This window comes from Myotis lucifugus, unplaced genomic scaffold (genome assembly GCF_000147115.1).
Source record: "Myotis lucifugus unplaced genomic scaffold, Myoluc2.0 scaffold_163, whole genome shotgun sequence".
Lineage (NCBI taxonomy): Eukaryota > Metazoa > Chordata > Mammalia > Chiroptera > Vespertilionidae > Myotis > Myotis lucifugus.
This window is the reverse complement of record NW_005871211.1, coordinates 1,528,041-1,534,281: the sequence shown is the minus strand read 5'-3', so window position 1 is coordinate 1,534,281 and position 6,241 is coordinate 1,528,041.

The window sequence follows — 6,241 nt, the reverse complement described above, 5'->3', positions numbered from 1 at the left end:
CACCAGTAATTGGGAAATATTTTGGTCAAGATGTCAAACAACAGAGCATATACCTGCATCTTACTAGAATAGTTATTTATGTTTCCATACCAACAACTGGGACTCAGATAAACTATAATTTCTGTGACTACTCTGTACACACACACACACACACACACACACACACTTCTCATCCCCTATCTTTAAAACACGGAAAATCATTAAAAATTCACATGGCAAACCATCTATTTTTTATTTTATTTCTTTTACTTTATTTATTTTAGAGATAGAGAGAGAGATTTGTTGTTCCACTTATTTATGCATTCATTGGTTGCTTCTTGTTTGTATGTGCCCTGACCCGGGATCAAACCAGAAACCTTGGCATATCAGGATGATGCTCTAACCAACCGAGCTACCTGTCCAGGGTCACAAACCACCTATTTTTAACATTTCTACTGTAGTTGCATAAACCAGGGAGCATTCCGTGATGTTAAATCATCCCAATCTCTTTCTGATGAATCTCTGCTATTGAGGACAAATGTGAACAATGTCAGCCTAGCTCTTTTCTGCAGTCATTGAGTGTTCAATGATCCATGAACCAAGTATCTAAAGTCACAGTCACATTTCTGCATCTTCTTCGTCATGGAATCCTTGGGCTTATAATAATACAAGTCTACTAACATCAAAACATGGGTTTCATAGGCACATATCCAAACCATAGTTTAGTTTTTATATCAGGTAGGGTCCTGGAAAGAAAAGATGCCACACTGCAACTGAGGAATTTGAAAAGATTTTATTTTTTATTGAATTTGTTGGAATGACATTGGTTAATAAACACAGGTTTCAAATGTGCAACTCAAGAAAACATCACCTGCATACTGCATTGCTAGTTTACCACCCAAAGTCAAGCCCCTTTCTGTTCCCATTGATCTCTCCTTTGCCCACTTCCACCTCCCCCACCCTCATTTCTCCTGGTTATTACCATACTGCTGTCTGTGTCTATGTTTCCTATATATATGGTAATTTCATATATATAGTGATTTACGAAGGTGTAGATAGGGTTTAGGGAAGAGGGCTGGTGTTGAAACTGAGGCTAACAACTGAGAGAGCTCTCTCAGAAGGGGAAGAGAGTGGGAAGAGGTGACGAACTTGCAAAGGGTATCTGTATGGAGAGGGATTCCTGAGAAACTCTAGCCTCCAGTAGAGGGAGGCAGCCAATACCTGGGGAGGGAGCCTGGAAAATAACATAAGCAAACCTCACTCTCTTATCTGTGCTTCCCATTGGCTGGATCCAACCTGAATCCAGAGGACAGGGTCTAGGTCAGCTTCCTGGGACATAGAGTAGGAAAAGATTCAAACGTGGAACTTGAGGGAATAAATGGAAAACATTCAGCAGAGTCACCACACTTGAAAATGCTAACCAGGTGAGGTCACACGGCAGACATAACAAGGCATTTTCAGTCCAAAGCAGAAAATCCGACGCTACAGATAGTCTCATTGGGATTCAACTTGCACAATCTGTCATCCTACCTTTACATCAATTTCTAAGCTAATTTGTCTTTGTACCTCTCATGTGTCCTTGGATAGTCATTTGCCTAGTAAATTCTCAGTAAATTCATGTGGAGTCACTGAATAACTTTCCTCTGACCTTTGTCTTGTATGAGTTTCCATCAGCAATGCTTCAAAACACCCAGACCAGCCACGTATCTACATGCGACGGTAGGCCAGATTTGGGCCAATACTCCAGAATGCTGGATTTCAAGGCAGCGTGATCAAGAGAAGCAAGGACAGTAGAAAAGCACCTGTCAAGTGAATCTATTTAGAAAAGTCTCTTGGAATACTCTGTAGTTTCACTGTGACATGGTCTCATAGAGTTAAAAATGGCACAAATGGAAATGTTCAGCAGAAATTCATAAACTCCTTTTCTCAATTGCACTATGAGAAGGAAAAAAAGGGGGGGATGCCAGCCAGTTTCAGGGGAAAATAGATGCAAGAACATCTTTTTCTGCCCACAAAGATGAATGGCCTGTAGCGATTGCCATTTGAAAATGGCAGTCTCAAATTGTAAGCATCAGTGAGATATTTTTAAAAGCAGGTAGGTCCTGTTCAGATGGAAATGCACATGCTTCACTATTCTGCAGAATATACGCACATATATTGCTTCCAAGAAAAGGGTTTATTTATTTTTCCCCTCTAAAATTTTAGTATCTCGGGGAAAAAAATCTGTACTGGGTAGTCAATGAATGCTCTACATGAGTATGCAGTTGTATTACTTTTTAGGCACAAAAGTAAACCCTTTAAGTCCTAGTATCTAATTAAGATAAAGATTCACCCAGCATGCAATTTTGCCTCTTTAACATCTTTTATGGCGCAGTCACTCTGACTCGCAAAGCATCCTCCATTTTGGTCACTGACCCGGAAAGTACAAATGAGAGCTGGTAAAAGGGTAACAATGTGCCTTCTGAATAACTCACTGTGAAATGCCTCAAACTCAAAAGGCATCTTAATAAAAATTCACCCACCAATTCCATTCCTCTGAAACACTAGAGAAGCACAAGGAGGAAATTTGAATTTCACAGCTCCTCCTGCTATAATCTAAAGATATTTTGAGCTCCATTTAAAACATTTGGATGTGGTATTTTGCTGTTTTGGAGCCAGAAAAATGCAAAATCCTAATAGTTAAAACCACTTAATGATAAATGACATTTCTTTACTTCACACTTTGCTCCTAGTGAGTGTCATTTATCTCAGCACCATTTAAAAAGCTTTCTTTGTTTATTTTATTTTTTTCCTCAATATATTTTTTATTGATTTCACAGAGGAAGAGAGAGGGAGAAAGATTGGAACATCAGTGATGAGAGAGAATCATTGATCAGCTGCCTTCTGCTCGCCCCCAACTGGCGATCAAACCTGCAAACTGGGCATGTGCCCCTTAAGTGGAATCAAAGCTGGGACCCTTCAGTCTGCAGGCTGACACTCTAGCCACTGAAAAACTCTCTTCATTTAAAGAAACATACAAAACAAAAGTAATCTTAAATATTTTTATGATACAACTAGAGGCCTGGTGCACAAAATTTATGCATGGGGCGTGGGGGTCCCCTCAGCCCAGCCTGCACCCTCTCCAATCTGGGACCCTATGGGGGATGTCCAACTGCTGGTTTAGGCCCAGGATCAGGCTTAAACCAGCAGTCGGACATCCCTCTCACAATCCAGGCCACTGGCTCCTAACTGCTCACCTGCCTGCCTGCCTGCCTGATCGCCCCTAACTGGCACCCCTGCTGGCCTGATTGCCCCATGCAGCCTGCTGCTCAGTTGTTTGGTCATCCCTCAGTAACCCCCCTGCCAGCCTGGTCACCCCACGCAGCCTGCTGCTCAGTCATTTGGTCGTCCCTCACTAACCCCCTGCTGGCCTGGTTGCCCCATGCAGCCTGCTGCTCAGTTGTTTGGTCGTCCCTCACTAATGCCCCTGCCAGCCTGGTCGCCCCATCAGCCTGTTCCGTCATCCGTTCGGTTGTTTCAGATGTGACGGCCCCTGGCTCTTTATATATATAGATTATAATATCTATTTTTTTTAAAAATCTTATTGTTGGAAGTATTGCAGATGCCCTCTATTACCTGCCCCCCCCACTGCCTCCCTCCACCTGATTCGAGTCCCACCCCAGGCCTTCACCACCCTATTGTGTCCATAGGTAATGCATATGTGCATATTTTCTTTGGTTAATCTCTTCCTGCCCACTTCTTCCCTCAGATTTACTCATCGGTTTATTTTGTTCATTAGATTCCTTGTTCGTTTATTTTGATTTTTAGATTCAATTGTTAATAGATATGTATTTATTGCCATTTTAGTGTTCATATTTTTATCTATTTTTTTCTTCTTCCTTTTCTTAAAGAATGCCCTTCAACATTTCATGTAATACTGTTTTGGTGGTAATGATATCTTTTAGCTTTTTCTTGTCTGTGAAGCTCTTTATCTGACCTTCAATTCTAAATGATAGATTTGCTGGGTAGAGTAATCTTGGTTGTAGGTCTTTGCTATTCATCACTTTGAATATTTCTTGCCACTCCCTTCTGGTCTGCAAAATTCTGTTGAAAAATCAGCTGACAGTCGTATATGATATATATTTTAAAAAATAAAGTTCTTGTCATTTGCATCAACTTCAGAATTTTTGGCAATACCTCCTGTAACATATATTTTTGTCTAGCTTTGTTACATAAATAATGTTAGCATGATCTGTGAATGAATCTTTTGTTTCTGACCACTTTTAAAAATCATAGTTTTATTTTTGATTTTTTAAGAAGGGGTTGCATGTATAGTAATTTTCTATGGCTGCCCTAACAAAGTATTATAAACTGGATGGCTTAAACAATAAAATTTTTTAAAATATTCTTCTTCAATTACAGTTGGCATACAATTTTATATTAGTTTCAGGTGTACAACCCAGTGATTAGACATTTATATAACTTACAAAGTGATCACACGGATAAATCTACTATCAGTCTGACACCATACATACTTACTAAAATATTATTGACTATATCCCCTATGCTATACTTTACATCCCGAGGACTAGTCTGTAACTACCAATTTGTACTTCTTAATCCCTTCACCTTTTCCACCCCTCCCCCAACCCCCTCCCATCTGGCAACCATCAGATGCTCTCTCTATCTATGAGTCTGTTTCTATTCTGCTTGTTCCTTTGTTTTTTTTAGATCCCACATATAAGTGAAATTATATGGCATTTGTTTTTCTCTGTCTGACCTATAATGGAATATGACTCAACCATAAAGAAGATTAAAATCTTGCCATCTGCAACAGCATGGGTGGACCTAGAGGGTGTTGTGCTGAGTAAACAATAGAAATTTATTGTTTCACAATAAGCTCTCGAGGCTAGAAGTCTAAGGTCAAGGAGTCTGTAGAATTGGTTCCTCCTGAGGACTGTGAAGAAGATTTCTCTCTCTGGTTTTCAGGTGGTCTGCTAGCAATCCAGCACTTCTTGAGTTATAGATGAATCACATCAATTTCTGCCTCCATTTTCACATAGCATTCTTCCTGTGTGTATGTGTCTAAATTTCTCCTTTGTATAAGAACATCAGTCATATTGTATTGTAGGCCTATTCTGAATTCAATATGAACTCATCTTAACTAATTACATCTACAATAACCCCCTTTTCAACTAAGGTCATGTCAGAGATACCAGAGGTTAGTATTTCAACTTACGAATTTGGGAAGGGCAGACACAATTCATCCTATAACACCAGGTCTGATCAATAATTTCAGGGTTTTTTCTCCTTTTTGTGTCCCAGTTGCTATACTTTCAAGTTTATTAATGAGCTTCTACAATGTCTTCTGCTTTTAAACCCGTTCAATGAGTGATTTCTTATTCTTTGCTTTCGATGTTCTTTATTTTATACTTCTACTTCTTTTCTCATTAGTTTTATTTCCCTTTAAATACTGTATTGTGAGTTAAGATCAAGATCATTTTTTTCATATGAATATCCAAAGAGCTTAATCTATTTATTAGAAACACTCACTTTTATTAGTGAACTGCTATTTTCAAGACATTTTGCACATTACTATTTAGATTTATTATTACACTAGAGGCTCGCTGCACAAATTCGTGCATGGGTGGGGTCCAGCTATCCCGCCCCCATGGGGGCCCAATTGGGCCAGGCAGCGAGGGAGTGGAGGGGATGTGAGAGGTTGGCTGGCCAGCCACGCCCCTGATCCGGCCAGGACCGGCTGGGGAAGGGGGGGGGATCACCCCCTGATCGGCCGGTTGGCCAACCGCAGTGCACATCATAGCGATCAGTCATTCCAATCATTCTGGCATTCTGGTCACTTGCCTTTTATATATATAGATATTTTTCTTGTAAGCTTTTTCTCCTATTCCATTTCCTGTTGTATATAAAAAAACTTATAATCATCAATATAGTGACACTATTTAAATCATTATTTAACTTAAGAGTTTTTAAATGAAGTAACTTTTTTTCTTGAACATAATCATCTTGTTCTACAAATAATGAAATTTTTATTTCCCTCTTAACTATCCTTCTACTTTTATTTGTTTTTTATCTTATTGGCTGGGGACCAAATCAAAATACTGAATTTTTAAAAAGTGCCATCATCTTGTTTATAATCTTAAGAGAATATTTTCAATATTTCACCATGATATATGATTTTTCCTATAAGTTTTTTTTAAATATTGTTTGTCAGATTAAGAAAATTCCTTTCTATTTCTAATTTGCAAGTTTTTGTTTGTTT